Below are 19,073 nucleotides of genomic sequence, written 5' to 3' on the forward strand. Positions count from 1 at the left end.
TTCTTGTGAAACGTCCCCTTAGAACAATTTATACACGACTGTGCTTAAACTGACACACAATGTTTTTAGCGCAACACAATCTGACTAACAAAGATCCCTGCAAAAGAATGGCCCTGAGTAACATTAAACTATACCTTTCAGAAATCACTTACCTCACAAAAATCTTCGTTACTCGAACTACGGCAATACAGCGAGCGCCACTACTGCCAGCTAAATAAAAGATTCAAACTACTGAAGTCACTAACTACTGATAGGGATAGTTAGCAAATGAAAGATTTTAATAGAGAACAAACAATGTATTTACCTTAACAGTCATAATATATATAGTAGTTCATAATATCCAATATTACAAATTATCAAAACTCCGCCATCTCTCTCCCCACATCCACCACTGCTGGCGGCTCACCTCAACTGTGCAACGCTACGCGCTGTTCACATCCAGCTGCCGCTGCCCAACACTACAATGGCAGACAACAATGCAAACTAGCCACAGACTGCACACAGCACAGCTAGTGAGTTTCATATAGAGCGCTAGGTAACGTTGCCAATAAGAAAACATAAACAGCCTAGCCAGTGATTTTCATATAGAGCGCTACGTAACGTTGCTAATAAGTAAACATAAACAGCCTACTTACATAGCCCCCATGCTCCTCAAAAAAAATTTTTTCAAATCGTTTTGGGCAGTGGCCAATAATGATTTGAAACATTTTTTCATAAATACAATAACAAAGATATCAAATGCACACACTTATTTATACAATGTTGGTCAAAAGCTAAAATTTTCTCACAGTCCATAAAGACAGTCCAGATTGTTCATCGCAGTAAAATTTCAGTGTTTTTTTTTTTAAGTCTGAGCAGTAAAAGACAATGCACACGGAAGTAGTGGATTTCCATGCAGTCTTGAAGAAGTAGTGTTGTCCTTCCAACTGAAAGATTGTGCTGACTCTTGACATGCTGACAGGTAATGGGCCACAACAGAGCAAACCCACAGCAGAGTCATTCGACGTTTTGAAGAAGATTGGTAGGTAGGTCATCACAGAGTAGACCCACTGTAGTCCTGGTAGAGATTACGGTATTGGTGGGCCACCAGAGGTGCAGACCCACTGCAGTCCTTGTAGAAATAATGGTACTGGTGAGTCAGCAAAGGTGTAGACCCACTGTAGTCCTTGTAGAAATAATGGTATTGGTGGGTCATCAAAGGTGCTAACCCACTGTAGTCCTTGTAGAGATGGCTAGCAGCCATCTGCTGTGACTGTGCAGGTGCACAATCACCATTGAAGAGTCTTGCGGAGAATATAGCAAGTCCATGAACCACCACTTGTACAAAAAACAAAAAATTTTTTTGAAATGTCCTTAGAAGTCTTGCAGACAATATAGCAAGTCCATAAACCACCACTTGTACACTCACGAAGTTTTTGGAATTGTCCTTAGAACCAGCAAATCTATTATCCAGTCCCTTGCTGAATTAGTAACACATGTGCAAACACTAACAGTCCCTACTTCTCACATATTGTCCATATACTATGACCAACAGAAACGTGTGCAGTGAAATGGAACTTACAAGTTAATAATATGATGAACTGGTGACAATTACAATTTTATAAAATGAGAATACAATTACAAAGATACAGAAAACATCATTAAAAACATAATAATACAGGTAACATTGTAGTACAGGCTTTACAATAGAATAGAAATAAACATATACATCAGTTTTACAGGAATTATGAGATAAGTAGATACATAAAAAATCAGAATAAATTTTGAAACATCAACTTCACATATGAGCAACAAAACAGAACAGACAAATAATGTCTAAACATCTTTACAAAGTAAATAACATATTATTAATGCAAATTATATTTGAGGATAACAGTATTCCTCATCATAGTTCATGTAGCTGAGTATTAGAAAAATTCTACAACAAAGTCTTATCAGATAAACATATAAAGACAGGAAGAACACAAATACTCAAGGGTACACAAACATATAGCGGAATAATACAAAAGGAAAGGACAGGGTTTGTTTTAGTGCAGTCTTTTGCAAACAAAACTTTCTTTACTTCTTGGAGATCTCCCTTCATTCATCATTATACCCAAAAAGTCCTATCTATACCTCCTTTCTGTATTCTATTCATATTTATTTCAAAATAATTATTTCTCATTGTACAATACTCATTTTGGCCCAAATCTTTTTCATATAACTTCGCAATGCATTCTTAGCCTATTCTCCATAGTCAGTTTCTTATATAGTCTACCCCTCTTAAGCTAACTTAAATCTACTGAGCTCAGATGCTAAACTAAGGGACGAGGCAATGCAGCAGCACAAAACAATTCATACAAACAGCAATGACAAAAAAATGGAAAGTGGCGAAGCAAGCAGCATTATAGAAATTAGCAAAGCAATTGCGATATTACAACTAATATAAGGCAATGTGCAGCAAACAATAAAAATAAATCAGTAGTAAAACTAGCTTAACAGAGTAATACAAAGTGAAATTTAGTAGCACTATGCCTGGCAAACAGCAGCAGTAAATGCTATAACTTATATCTAAACATGATATAGCTGAAGCAAAAAAAAAAAAAACATTACACTAAAGACAACAATGCAGACAAGGGAAATGTATATTCACATCTTAATGTCTATGTAATTAAAGTGGTGCACCACAACTATGTCTACAAAAGAAATTACCAAGTACTCGAAAAGAAAATTATATATGCAGTTACTGTTATTTGTCCCTTCTTATTGTTCTTTCCATTCCAAGAGCTCCTTTTTCGAAGAATGTGGATCAGAAAATAATTATTTAATAGATCTGTTGACAGAAAGTGTTCACATTAGCAAATGCATCTAAGTTTATTTTATAAAACTAATGCTGCAACACAGCTGGAAAACAGGTATCAAATGAAATAAGCAATTACACAAACCAAAGCATAAAAACATCATTCAATAGCTATGTGGCATTTCGTAAGTCAGTAGCTCTCAACTCTCGTAGAAAGACACTTGTCATAATCAGGTGTGCAGATGTACGAATATTTCCCATCAATTCATAAGCATTTCAGTAATTAGCACAAAGTACAAGTAATCATGTGTTTTCAAGTAATGAGTGTGTAATATTTGCAGTGCTTTCTACAAAGGAATGTCAATAGCGAGGTTAATGGTCTGTCTTTTTTTTTCTCCACCTCTGTCTCTGAAAGGCGCACACACTAATGGCTTTCTTTTGTCAGACGACTACCTCTCAGCTGGGCGCCCAAAACGCATTACGTGCAGGTGGTCACTTACCTTTCTTACTGAAATATTTACGACAGCAGTTTCTGCTACAGTGGCAGTCTCATATAAAAAATTTCTCAGGTCAAGAATTAGCATTACAAATGTGTAGAAACAAAATCCTGTAAATATAACAGTGTCCAAAAAATTTTCGCCGGCATTGTGATACATACACGCATTTACACACATTTCATAACTCTTAAAGTACAATTCTTGGTTTCTAACATCCTTTTCATAAATCAGAGTCCCTAACCACTACTCATTATTCCTTACCTTATTACACATATACATATTCATCGACACTCTTCAATATTTCATCATTATAAATATGTAGCATAATCAAATAACTCATATAGCATCAGCTTATTGATCATAAACATACCGCAACAGCATAATACACATAGTCATCGTAATAATATCATAACATCTCAGTCAATTCTCAAAATCGTCGTAGCTTCCTCCAATAATTTGAAAACCTTAAAAAAATTCTCTGCTCATGACAAAAGTGTCATCTGCCTCAAACGTACTTTAAAAATCGTGATCCCATACCAAATATATCATTCAAAGCTCTCATTATATCACAATGGGTCCGAAAAAATATGAATAGTTCACAAAGTGCAGACAAAATGCAATTTCGTAAGTGTGAAGTTATCCAATGCTGTAATTGCGTAAACGTGTGTCACTGATGTAGTAAAATAAATGTTGGTCTCTCTCAGTTAAATGATCAGATAGCTGTGTAATTTGTGTGTTAGAGAAATATGGTACCGATGTGTAAAGTTGTATAAGCAAATACCATATTAGCTAGGGCTCCTTGTGCTTGCCAAACACATGATACACAAAGTAAGCGTGCACCCCCCTGAGGATTAATGTAATTATACCCTCAGGTGTTACAGATTACAAGAATGGAATGAAATGTATTACGGAAAACCTTTGTATCATTGTACTTCAAATATCTTTGAAAATAAATGTTTTAAGTACAAAATTAATCACTCAAATACGTGTCCTGTAGCGCTAAATGTGCGTCTTGCTGTAAGATAATCTCTGTGGAAGTGTCGTAGTTATCGTCCTCCAAAAGCTAAGTTCTGCAGAAGTCAATGTACTGACCTCATGATAAACAAAAGTGAAATGCTTTGCGTATAGATATCTTACTTATTACGCTTATTGCCGTGATGAAGAAAGTACTGTGCTGTAACGTATTGTTGTGCTATGGAAAAGGCTGTCTCATTGTAGCTGTACCACAAAAGTTACTATTAAACATGTTTTACTTTCCAGAATAATTCAGAAAAACTGTGCAGATATGAAACAGAAACACCGCAAAAGCAACATTGTAAATTGTCACTCATTAGTAGCGTCGTGATAAAATCGTGTAGCTGTCACATTAACTAGCCACTGTGTCATCTGGTATCTCCCAGAAAGTACTTTAATTCAGAATGTATTTTCAAGTAAACTAAAATGTTGCATTAAAATCTCATTAGCAGTACTGGTAAATGTTCTAAGTATGTGAGCCTTATAGTCGTTACGTAATCGTGCAACTAACAATCAAAAATGTACACACACAATAACACTGTGTCGTCTGTTCGCAATAACAGTGCATTCGTAATTTCTGTTTAAATAAGTTCTCTTGGTTCTTGACTGAATATTTAACTTCAAACATTGTTGCATGGTAACAGTTTCAAAAGCATACTAGTAACGTGAAGTGAAAGGTTTTATGGCAAAGACAAAGTTAAAAAGCAGATTATCTTTCAATAAACGGTTGTACATGAGAAACGTGGTGCAGTCCTTTGCTCTTCCTAATACTCAGAGTTACAACTTGAATGCAATTATCATGCAGTATTCGTCCGTAAAGAATACTGGAATTTTGCTCAAGGTTAGCGTCTATGTTATTTTTCCCTGAGCCAGCGGGCGCAGGTGGCTGCCTGCGGTGCGAGTCATTGTCTGTTTCTTTGTTGGCTCGCGTCGTTATTGGGATTTGGAGACCTAGCTTCTACAAATTCACGTTGTCGAAAGAGCCCTGCTCTATTTGAAGCTCACCAGTTCTGATGCAATTCAGGTCTGTCATTACGATCATATCGTCTGTCATCATGTCGGTAGATTCCATAGTTTCTTTATTGTCGGTCACGTGGTGGAGAATTTCTCCCTGAATCGTAACTGTGCGCTGGACCGTTGCGTCTGAAGTTATTCTGTCTCCCGTGATAATAATAGTTCTGGTTGCCAAATTGTCTGTTTCTACGATTGTCTCTGTCATATTCATTACTACGGAAATGCAATCTTTCTCTGTAACTATTACTCTGCCAGTGGTTGTCATACGTGTGGTTTCTGTTTTGGTCACGATTTACGTTGTAAGAATAGGCTTGTCATGGTCATTTATTGTTTCTGTCGTCACGGAATTGTGACGGATGTGACCTGTAGTGATTGTTTTCCTGTTTTCGCTTCCCGCGACTGTCTGTGTCAATTTCTAATTCTTGTAAGAGTCCCTGAAAAGCTTCAATGTCGTCTTTGCAACGTCCTGCCAAAATAATATGCCGTAAATGTACAGGAAATTTGATTAAGCAAATGCGGATGAGTTCTGAGGGGCTGTATGTGTTTGACAGGTACTGATTCTTGTGCAACATGTCTTCAAAATATTTGACAAGACTGGAAAATTCAGATTGTTCAAAGTGTTTCATCATCATGATGCTATGTTTTACTCGGTCTTGTGTAGCTTGAGACCAATACGCTGAGAAGAAGGCATGGTAAAATTCTCCTTCACTGTGGCAATCATGAATGACCAATCGCATTCTTACAGCTGGTTCATTCTCCAAGTAGCCACACATAAATTCTAACCTGTGCTCCAATGACCAGTTGGGAGGAAAACAATGAGAGAATTGATGGAGCCACACTTGTGGATGAATGTCGTTGGCAGAATTCTTAAACGTTTTGAATTTATGTGTAGTAATGAACAGCTTATAGTCAAAATCATCGTGTCGGCGAGTAGCATATCGGTCGTTGTTACGTCGTGTCGGCGGTTCCATCTCAAAATTCGGTGTACCTTGCCAATTCCTTTCATAATTACCGAAATGCCCTATTTTATTATTTTGTGGCTTTTCCGTATTTCTAAGTTCCTCTTCCCGTTTTGGAGCGTGAGTGTCCTCTGAAATATGTAATTCTTGTATTACCTGCGTCAACTGATCTTGTACTACCCGGATTTCTCTTTTGTACTGTGTATTGATTTGATTTTGATTTTGTTTGAATTTTCTTATTTGTTCATACTCTTCTGTGTCAGTGAAGGCTATGGGTCTTGTGTCATTCAGATCATCATCTACCTTTGTAGATAAGTTAGTGACCTGATCCGACAGTTCGGCTACTTTCTCCGATAGTGTACTTATTTCCTCCATGTGTCTTTCTGAACCAATTTTCAGGGTATCTACTGTGTCCTTTAAGTTTTCTTGAGTTTTTGCAAGTTGCGTAACCGATTCGGTAGATGCAACTGAGTCAATTTTAGCCCACAAGGTCTCATGATTTTCATGAACAATGGTTTGCAGTTCTTTTATGGCTGCTTCGTGATTCTGTAATGCATTTTCATGCCGCGAAAAAGTAGGTGGAAAATGGTCACAAATTTGTGTTTTTACGTCATTACAGACCTTTTGACATTTCGATTCAATGTTATGTAACTCAGTAGTTAAATCTTCACGTGTTTGTTCAAGTGTGGTGTCTAACTTTTGAAGCTTTTGCTGTGTTTGTCTCTGATTTTGTTCCATTGTGTCTAACTGTTGCTGTGTTTGTCTCTGATTTTGTTCCATTGTGTTTAACTTTTGTAGATTTTGTTCCATTGTGTCTAACTTTTGAAGATTTTGTCCCATTTGTTGCATTAATTGTAATAACAATGCATTAGTGTCTGGAATCTGTTGCTCTATGTTTTCGGCAGTGCATTTGCACCAGCAACATTCACATTTTGACTAGCAGAAAATGTGTCTTGACTCATTTGAGAAAACGGTGAGGACCCAAAACCTAAGTCTACAGTATTTGCAATATTGTGTTCTGTCATTTCGGATTCCTGAGGGGAGCTGTTGCTGACCAATCGATCGATAATGCTTCGCTGTTCACTAATTGTTTCACTGTCTACACCATTGTTTACAGCCCGCTCCATTTCCCTATGTACAATTACCAATTTACTACTTTCAACATTAGTTAATTCATTACTCGGTGGTGCTAACACACTGTCATTTCTCAGTTTACTTTGGAGCCTAATATTACGTTTTTCACACGCCATTATTGTCACAATATTTCACACGACAACACAAAAAAAAACAAATTTGAAGAGCAAAAATAAGAGAACACATTAACATAGAACTGAAAATAATATCTAGTTAATTGCAAGCGCAGCTGCGAAATACTTGGTGCAAATCTACATGCATGCCACGGCTGTTTTACTGTGCAACAATGAAAAACCACAACTACCAAGGAAATTCTCTCTATAATTACGCGCTAGCAATAAACAAAAGCTACACTAAATACACAAACTACAAGAAAAATCAGAAGATTCCAGTGAGGTATCCTGGCAGGGTTGCCATATGAAACGTCCCCTTAGAACAATTTATACATGACTGTGCTTAAAGTGACACACAATGTTTTTAGCGCAACGCAATCTGACTAACAAAGATCCCTGCAAAAGAATGGCCCTGAGTAACATTAAACTATACCTTTCAGAAATCACTTACCTCACAAAAATCTTCATTACTCGAACTACTGCAATACAGCGAGCGCCACTACTGCCAGCTAAATAAAAGATTCAAACTACTGAAGGCACTAACTACTCATAGGGATAGTTAGCAAATGAAAGATTTTAATAGAAAACAAACAATGTATTTACCTTAACAGTCATAATATATATAGTAGTTCATAATATCCAGTATTACAAATTATCAAAATTCCGCCATCTCTCTCCCCACATCCACCACTGCTGGCGGCTCAACTCCAACTGTGCAACGCTACGCGCTGTTCACATCCAGCTGCCGCTGCCCAACACTACAATGGCAGACAACAATGCAAACTAGCCACAGACTGCACACAGCACAGCCAGTGATTTTCATATAGAGCGCTACGTAACGTTGCCAATAAGAAAACATAAACAGCCTAGCCAGTGATTTTCATATAGAGCGCTAAGTAACGTTGCCAATAAGAAAACATAAACAGCCTACTTACACTTGTAACAGTTTTTTTTTTTTTTTTTTTTTTACAGTTCATCTATCCCCAGGAATTTGCCATCCAGTGCTGCACAACAGTTAGAGGAAACTTTCTTGGAGCGTCTACTTTTTTTCTGAAAGCTCAACTTCTTTCTGACAGTTCAGATATCCCCTAGAAATTTGCCTATCCGTGCTCGACTCTGAAGCCTATCAACACGGGTCGAGACTGTCAATGAAGTGCCTTGTAGCGACTTATTGCAACAACTCCATTGGTCATTACTGCTGAAAACGTGATGATCTGTACTAGTTCAGAGATCCAAGTATAACATATGGGTTATTCCATTGGACATTTTGAGGCATACGTCATGAGAGCTCGGTCCAATCCTCTTGCGTCTCCTGTACTTGTGCCCCTTACGAAGGAGACATCGCACATCCATTGGTCTATTGATTACGCTCTTCTTGACAGTAATGAAGACTACTTCTCGTAGGAGATTTGGCTAATGGCGTTGTGTTAAGTAATTACAATGATGCCATGACACCTTTTAGGGTTCCATTTCTCAAAGAGGAACCCTTATCGGATCTGTCTGTCTCTTCAACAGTTGAGGTCCCTTTTCCTCAAGTCGGCTCCACGTACCATGTCAGGTCGAAATTTATGTAACGTAATTTATGTCTATAGACCTTCGGCAGTATGAAAAATGTATGCTCCTTAGTCAATGCAATTAATAGATACGGGTATTTACGTCACATATTTTCATCGAAACCTGCAGATGAACTAAATACAGGCATGTTGGGACTGGTAGTCTAATATAAAAACTCATGCCTGGAAATCGAAGCCTGATGCAATCGAATCGCTGTATTGGTTGTAACTTAGTCTTCCAATCTCAACGATGTGGAGAGCCACCAGAAACTATATGTGATTTGGATTCCACGTTAAACTCTAGGTCCCCTTTCCCCATTTTGATAACTGAGTTAGTTCGGCACGCAAGTCAAATAGAAAGCCTTTTAACTGGTCGTTAAGCAACACGAACCTACTGTTATGAGCTGTAGAACATTAAATTTAGTACGGAACTTCAGAGCGCGAGTCCTGTTCTCACCTTTGCGTTTTTTGTTAATGACCTCTAACACGAAAATAACTAAACACAGCTAAAATAGCATCAAACACACACCGTGGATGATGGTATTTGACTACATGCCAGCACACTCAGACTGTTTATTTATTAAGTTTTCTTTTTGAGTCATCTGTCCCCTGATTGGTTTGATACGGCCCATCACGAATTCGTCTCCTGTGTGAATCTTTTCATCTCCTTATAACACTTTCAACCTTATTTGCTTGATGTTCTCCAACCTCTGTCGTCCCTGCAGCTTTTACTCTACATTCCCTGATGTCTTAACAGACGTTCTATCATCTTGTACCTTCATCTTGCCATTGTTTTACACATATCCCGTTCCTCCACAGTTCTGTGGGGAAACTCCTCATTCCTTACCTTACCAGTCCACACAATTTCCAACATTTGTCTGGAGCACCACATCTCTAATGCTTCGATTCTCTTCTGTTTCGGTTTTCCCACAGTCCATACTTCACTACCATGCAGTGCTGTCTGTGCTCAAAACGAACATTCTCAGAAGTTTCCTCCTAATATTAACGCCTACATTTCATACCAATAAACATTCATTGGCCAAGAGTTCCTTTTTTGCCAGTGATAATCTGATTTTTATGCCCTCTTTGCTCTGTTCACCATCGGTTACTTAGCAACTTACGTAGCAGAAATCCTTAACTTCGTCTACTTTTTCGTCCCCAGTTCTTATGTTGAAGTTTCTCGCTGTTCTCATTTCTGCTACTTCTCAATACATTCGTATTTCTTTCATTTACTCGCAGTGCACATTCTGTACTCATTAAACTGTTCACTCCATACAACACATCGTGTAATTCTCTTCACCTTCACTGAGGATAGCAGTGTCACCAGCGAATCTTATTATTGATATTCTTACTTGTTGAATTTTAATCTCACTATTGAAACTTCTTTTTACTTCCGTCATTGCTTCTTCGATGTATAGATTGAACAGTGGGACGAATGACTGCTTGTATAACTGTAACTACGAGCCCATAGTGTGCACAGCTTCACTGCGCGCCACGAGCATCAGACTGACGGTACCCGTCCGTGTTAGTACATTATGGAAGAATTTTTCTCGAAACTAACTAGTCATAGACTAGAAAAGGTAAAGCTTCGTAATAAGGTCATGCTGCGGCTAATAGCAGGTAATTCTCAGTCCTTCCACATGCTCTACCACACGCTCAGTGATCGTCACTCAGTGTCTCGCCCAACTGAGTTTATCCCATATTTCAAACCATTGAAGTGAACTGCTTGGATAGAATATTTGTTTCCCAGCAAACTAAACTGATCTTTAAGATTTGCCTCATCTCAGCATAGGACTAATTAGTCAAAAACATTGCAGGAGTGCAGTGAGAAGTAGACCTAGAAAGCACCCAAGCGTACGATTAACTGCCGTTAACTGCCGACACCGGCCACTGGCATTACCACTGGTGTCGCATTTGTGACGCTGCTCCGAGGGACAGCTAACGCCAGCAGTTGGATCGCACGTCGAGTCTGGCTGAGGTGGCGCCGTTGATTTACCGCCGTCAGTAGAAATGAACTGGAGCCGCCGCGCGGCAGAAATACCATCCCCGGCCGGGCGCCCAGAGATTTGCAAGATAATGGCGCATTTCGTATTCATTTCCGAGGAATGCAGCCGCCGCCGGCGCTGCGGCGGGACCAGCAGCCGCTCGAGTGAGTAACGAGGTTGCGAGCCCTCCCCACCTCCCCCGACACCTCACCACAAATCCCCTACAACTGGAGACCGAGACGTCTCTCTCTTCTTCAGGAGGTGGCACTCGGCATTAACTTAATTAGTGCTTCCGAAATAATAGTGTTTGGCGCGAAATGAGATCACGAAAGCGCCCCAAAAGAATTTGCCGGGTCTCCTTCGTAAAGAAACTGTGATCAACGTCGCTGTGATGTTTCGGTAACCGACATCGTTCCTCGTTTTTAGATTAATGGCTATGCTAACTAGCCGTCTCGTAAATATTCATCAAGTTCATGCAATTCATCGACTGCCGGGACGGAATGCCGCTGGGGAAATCTCTGCAATGCTAAATTCCTTTGCAGGAAGATTTTAAACTTAGAATATGTCCCGTTTCTGAAAGAGAATCCTGGTATTTTGGTGTGTTTCCTTTACAAGTGCTGGCCCTGAAGCCGCGTTCGTAACTAATGACAAGCAAAATGAATATTATGGCCACCACCACCGTTCGTACCACCGTCTACGTATTCCTCTCACACCACGTTTAACTGATAAAAATGCAATAAAAATGTGTATGAGTGGGAGTAGGGCTCGCTCACCGACGTTTCCGTACAAAGTTCATTACGTGTAACGGTAATTCATCAATGCCAGAAATCGAGAATTTCAAGTATTTTTGCCTATTGTCGATATCTGTGATGGCAAGACGTCAAAATATATTACACAAATGACCGCATCTTTTGAGAGCATTGATAGAGAAGCTTAAATCTTTTATACGGACATTGGACTTGATACATAAACCCATTCCTGAGAAAAAGGAGTCTTAACACAAAGATAGACAGACAGTCAGATAAAAATCACAAATAAATTTTTTTTTTCATCCTGTCTACTTACAAATTAACTCTTTTCGAAACTTTTTGTTTACTTTGACTGTGAAATCTTACTTCTTGCCAAATTTCGTGGTTTCAGGCCAAGGTAAAGTACCCTATGGGTTTGTATGAGTGAGTTCATGAGTACCAAAATATGTGCCGCGCAATCTTTTGATTTCACTGGCTTAGAAGCTTAAGTATCTCACAACGCCAATGGACTGTAGACATTAGTGTGTGAGATAAGGTTCAACGAGTTACGTTAATGTGTTTCTAAGGATAAGGGGTCTTAACAGACGGACACGGAGACAGATAACGGATAACAGATGACAAAAAATTGGTTTTCGTTCGATACAATTACAAACTGAAACTTTTCAGACATTTTTTCCTCTACTGGAATTGTGATACTTCACTGCGTGTCAAATTAAATGATTCTTGGTCACAGGGGAGTACCCTACGGTTTTGATGAGTGAGTTCTGGAGTATCAAAACATATCTCATAAATGGTCGCATCTTTCGACTGTACTGAGTTAGAAGTTATCATAACGCCAAGGGACTGTAGACCTTAGTATGTTATATAATCTTGAACTTCGTAAGAAAACTCGTACCTGAGTAAAATATGTTTTAAGAGACGGGTGGACAGACAGACAGACAGTCGGATAACAAGCGATAAAAATGTTTTCTTGATATAAATACAAATTAATAATCATCGGATTTTTTTCCTTTGGTTGCACAGTGAAATGTTTCTTCTTACGAAATTTCACGATTCTAGGTGAACATGAAGTACCTTATAGCTTTTGATTAGTGAGTTTTTAAGTGTGACATAAATGGACGTATCTTTTAAGTGTAATGACTTACTTCACGTATGTACACCACAAAGAGACCTTAGACATAAATGTGGGACATAATTTCAACTTGGTACGCCTGTCCAACCTTGAGTACTAAAAATAAACGAACAAGAAGCGAACAGCTTTCACCTATGAAATGTGAATCGACGTATGCTTAATCAGTAGCTTCACTGTCTATTTATAAGCTGTGGAGACCAATATAGCAACGAAATTTTATTAATCGGCATAGTGTTGTAGTGATTGACCTCAGTCGAATAGCTTCGGGAATTGTCTAACTTGAAACAGACAAGCCGACAAGAGTGAGCCGGTAGTAACGTCTCTATTCGAACTGTCCTTTATGATTATAATTTCTGTGATTTTCTTCGTATTATATACAAAATACGTTCATATCTACCGAGCAGGTCGCGGTGATTTTGTAATAATGTGCATACCTGTGGACAGAGAGCTTGAGGCATTGTATTCCAGTCGGAACTATGAATATATCATTGCGCCACTAATTTAGCTTTCACCACTTAGTGATGTGAAAATTCGCTAGGAACAACACGTGGTTCGTAGTCTGTAATATACTGAAGGTCACCTCTTTCAGTTAGGTATACTGTGTCAGGCCAGAGGCACCCAAGTCGCCAAAGTGGTGTCTTAATCGAAAAGCTACCGTTGAACTACGTAGTATTAATTAATTGATAAAGCACTATCTAATTATTATGGCGAGTATTATTTACTGGTTTTAGCTCCTAAGTAGTCAGTCCATCTCTTCTCAACATTGGAATGGCCTCATAAACCTTTCAGCTCTGAGCACTATGGGACTCAACATCTTAGGTCATAAGTCCTCTAGAACTTAGAATTACTTAAACCTAACTAACCTAAGGACATTACACATACTCATGCCCGAGGCAGGATTCGAACCTGCGACCGTAGCAGTCCCGCGGTTCCGGACTGCAGCGCCAGAACCGCTTGACCACCGCGGCCGGTTCCTTTCAGGGTTTTGCGTTTGTATCCAGAATGTCTTATAAGCCTATACGAGTAAGATTACTTAAGCCCGCCCTGTTAGCCGTGCGAACTAACGCACTGCATTCTGGGTGGGAAGGCGTGCCGGTCAGCGGCATGAATCTCCCCGGCGGATTAGTGTCGAGGTCCGTTGTGCCGGTCAGCCTGTGGATGGTTTTTAAGGCGGTTTTCCATCTGCCTTGGCGAATGCGGGCTGGTTCCCCTTATTCCGCCTCAGCTAATGTCGGCGATTGCTGCGCAAACACTGTCTACACGTGCGCGTACACCACAATAATTCTACCACGCAAATATTTGAGGTTACACTCGACTGGTGTGAGACGTACCCCTGGAAGGAGGGGGGGATCCAGTGAGGGCCAAGCCGCACAATAACCCTGGGTTCGGTGTGGGGTGGCGGTGGGGTGAGTGGACTGCCGTAGCCTGTTGTGGGGTTGTGAACTAGTGACCGCTACGGCGGGGACGAAGCCTCTCCGTCGTTTCTAGGTCCCCAGTTCCATACAATACAAGACAAGATTACTTAAGCACAACAGCAGCGTAGCACAAAAGCGACTGTTTGTGGTACTGTGTTGTTTACTGCCGAGTATCTACTAAAAAACCGACATTTCTGTGTCTCTGCTGAACGTGGGTTCGTTCTTATTTACATGCACCAGCCTACATGATTACCATGTACTGAAAAGGAAATCCCGTAGGTATATGAAAAATACACGTATTCGAATGCAATGTTGTGTCAAAATTTCAAAGGATCAGTGAAGAGATTTTGAACAAACAAACACGAGAATTTTACTAACAATATATCCCCTTTATGTATTACACGTTCATTTATATACATATCGCGATTCTCTAGATTTGTAAAAAGGAACATGCAAAAATTCCAGTGAAACGTGTCAAGATTTCAAAGCATTCAGTGAAGCACTTTCGGAGATTTAAAGTTTTGAACAAACAAACATTTAAACCTGTACTAATAAAAATGTTCAAAATTATAAATCTGCGAAAGACCTTCACTACTGCTTTGAAATTTTAACAAAACGATGCATTCGAATGTGCGCGTGTCTTTATACATCTACTGAAGAGCAACATACACTCCTGGAAATTGAAATAAGAACACCGTGAATTCATTGTCCCAGGAAGGGGAAACTTTATTGACACATTCCTGGGGTCAGATACATCACATGATCACACTGACAGAACCACAGGCACATAGACACAGGCAACAGAGCATGCACAATGTCGGCACTAGTACAGTGTATATCCACCTTTCGCAGCAATGCAGGCTGCTGTTCTCCCATGGAGACGATCGTAGAGATGCTGGATGTAGTCCTGTGGAACGGCTTGCCATGCCATTTCCATCTGGCGCCTCAGTTGGACCAGCGTTCGTGCTGGACGTGCAGACCGCGTGAGACGACGCTTCATCCAGTCCCAAACATGCTCAATGGGGGACAGATCCGGAGATCTTGCTGGCCAGGGTAGTTGACTTACACCTTCTAGAGCACGTTGGGTGGCACGGGATACATGCGGACGTGCATTGTCCTGTTGGAACAGCAAGTTCCCTTGCCGGTCTAGGAATGGTAGAACGATGGGTTCGATGACGGTTTGGATGTACCGTGAACTATTCAGTGTCCCCTCGACGATCACCAGTGGTGTACGGCCAGTGTAGGAGATCGCTCCCCACACCATGATGCCGGGTTTTGACCCTGTGTGCCTCGGTCGTATGCAGTCCTGAATGTGGCGCTCACCTGCACGGCGCCAAACACGCATACGACCATCATTGGCACCAAGGCAGAAGCGACTCTCATCGCTGAAGACGACACGTCTCCATTCGTCCCTCCATTCACGCCTGTCGCGACACCACTGGAGGCGGGCTGCACGATGTTGGGGCGTGAGCGGAAGACGGCCTAACGGTGTGCAGGACCGTAGCCCAGCTTCATGGAGACGGTTGCGAATGGTCCTCGCCGATACCCCAGGAGCAACAGTGTCCCTAATTTGCTGGGAAGTGGCGGTGCGGTCCCCTACGGAACTGCGTAGGATCCTACGGTCTTGGCGTGCATCCGTGCGTCGCTGCGGTCCGGTCCCAGGTCGACGGGCACGTGCACCTCGCGCGACCACTGGCGACAACAACGATGTACTGTGGAGACCTCACGCCCCACGTGTTGAGCAATTCGGCGGTACGTCCACCCGGCCTCCCGCATGCCCACTATACGCCCTCGCTCAAAGTCCGTCAACTGCACATACGGTTCACGTCCACGCTGTCGCGGCATGCTACCAGTGTTAAAGACTGCGATGGAGCTCCGTATGCCACGGCAAATTGGCCGACACTGACGGCGGCGGTGCACAAATGCTGCGCAGCTAGCGCCATTCGACGGCCAACACCGCGATTCCTGGTGTGTCCGCTGTGCCGTGCGTGTGATCATTGCTTGTACAGCCCTCTCGCAGTGTCCGGAGCAAGTATGGTGGGTCTGACACACCGGTGTCAATGTGTTCTTTTTTCCATTTCCAGGTGTGTATAATACCCAAGGTGACGAAAAAAAATTCCGCACTGGGAGGTTGGCATGCGATTTCTCATCGAGATAGAAGAGAAAAGTTTATCTGGAAAATTGAGATCGAGTGCACTTTGAAAAATGTGTGAAAATGAGGAGCTGACAACATTATCACATCGTTCAGCGCATCGCAATGTACAGACGAACGTGTATTATGCCGAAGTACCGTATCAGCAATCGAGGTTCACTGAATAAACACGTGCCATAAAACCCACATGATCCATGGAGAAATGAGTCGAATCCTTGACAGGTTCCTTTTCAAATTTGTAGACGCCCCTTTCCTATATCGCACTGAAGCAGGAAAACGTTTTTTCGCTTGACAGTAGCCTACCACATGACAGTTGGATCCATTAAACTGCATGCACGGTCTGCTGACCACACAGTTCACAACCATAACTTGCACCGTCATGTTTATGCAGAGCAGCTTAACCGATGGAATGTACAAACAATGAATAAGTCTATATGCTTATGGTGCATCCGATGCCAAACTTCTGGTGCTGCCCATGCATATGTTGCACGTTACCATCAAAGGCGCCATCCAGATAAGAACGTTTTCCATAGCCTGGAGCAACGCTTTCGGGTAACCGGTAATTTTCGTCCACATTAATGCACAGTAGAGTTTGAAGGATTAGACGCGCTCCTCAAACAGAGGACGCAGTTCTTGGAACCACTCACCAATCTCCACCCGTGACTTCGCAAGAAAGTACCAGTTATCTCACACACTCGTTATTGACGGGTTGCAAGGTGAAGGACTGCAACCACGTCATAATACATTAACTCAACATCAGCGGCCAAAAGACGGAATCCGAAGAGTACAGTTCTGTGAATGGCTTTTGCACCAAGTGGAAGCTAACATACATTTTGTAAACAACCTGAGAAGGATGACGAATTAGCTTCATCCATGAAGGTATTTGCAGCCTCCACAACAGCCATTTTTGGTCGGAATACAACCAATAATTTCACCAGTGAAAGCGGCTTCCAGGCACGCTTTGATATAAACCTGCGTGTTGGCATCAGAGGAGCAGTGTTTTCGGACCCATACCTATTGCCGCACAAGTTGTATGCGCCCATGTATCGTACGTTTCTTTGCAATTCTTTGCCTCACGCATTAGAAAACGTTCCAGCTGGATTTCGGTGAGTGCTATGGTTGCAGAGTGACGGTACATCACCACTATTTGAAATGAATGTGCGTGGTTATTTAAATGAAGAGTTTCCAAGGAAATGGATTGGTGGTGGAGGTCCAATGTTCTTGCCTCCACGTTTCCCAGACCTTAATCCAGAAGACCTTTATTTTTGTAGAAGCTTAGAGGGAGAAGTTTATAATACTCCACCCATAGCTGTACAATACCTAATATCTCGAGTGCATGCTGCTTCGGCAATGGTGATGCATATGTGTTGCTTGCGATCCAGCTAAGTACGACCCAGCGAGTGGTGAAGTGTTTGCAAATGCATAGTGGTCGCTTTGAACATCTTCTCTAAAGTAGATGTTACTGATACATATAGCTTACTGGCTCTATGAAGGTAAGTCTTGACCTAAAGAGCAGGCAATGGAATTATTTCTAATGTAGACTCCCTGTGGTGTTTTCAGTACCTCATTGAATACAGAGGATGTTACTACATCCATTATTAAGACATGTTGTTTTTACTTGTGTCATGGACTAATAACGATTTCCTTTCAGATGTAAATATTGCTTCGGATGAAAAACATGAAGATGTTTCTCAAACCGTAGAAAGAAACTCTTTAGTTGAACAACAGAGTAGTGGTGGTGATGATGATGATGATGACGATGTAGGTAATAATGTCAATGGACGAATAAGCTGAGGAACTGATATCATATATATCGCTCCAAATGATGTGCTATGTAATGCAAAATAAAACGACTGAATATAATTCGGTGAAGTTTATACAAAGACCAGAAAGGAATGTAATCGCTTACACCCCCAAAGATCCTTGGGATTCATTTATTCTTTTAGCCATTGTGGATGAAATTATGAAATGCAAGATAATCGCTTACACTCCCAAAGATGATTGGGATTCATTTATTCCTCCAGCCATTGTGGATGAAATTATGAAATGCAAGAAAATAGAGGAAAGGAAAGATTTGTCCTTTCGAACCGTTCAAACGTCATGCAGCTGTCTGCTACTTCCGTTGCCTACAACGTTGCATCACCCTGAATGTATGACATTACGTATTGAATTTTCTGTGCTTCGTTCCGCACACTAGGCAAGATATTTTTAAAGCTTTTTATGAATACTACTGTGTGTACTGACTTCCGTTCAGTAGTAAACGTTTGAAACTGCCTATTTTTGATCAAACTTTCTTCAACTAATATTTTTGGACTATACTGGTTTGCTCCTCGGACATAGGCTGTGTGCTCCGAACCGAAGTTATAGCTCTTTGAATTATCGCCTAAAGATTCACCATTGTTGCGTCGCGCATAAGTTTGTGCGTTGCCAAAAACATTGGCTGTTGGCGACATAGTTTCATGTTCAAGATGTTTCCTGCTCTGTGCTAAACCCTTTTCCTGGTCGGATATCCGTTTGGTGATATTCACTTGCCACTGCGGAAAGTCCTCATTGAGTATTTGTTTGATGGTTTGCACG

Source organism: Schistocerca cancellata, chromosome 2, assembly GCF_023864275.1.
Source record: "Schistocerca cancellata isolate TAMUIC-IGC-003103 chromosome 2, iqSchCanc2.1, whole genome shotgun sequence".
Lineage (NCBI taxonomy): Eukaryota > Metazoa > Arthropoda > Insecta > Orthoptera > Acrididae > Schistocerca > Schistocerca cancellata.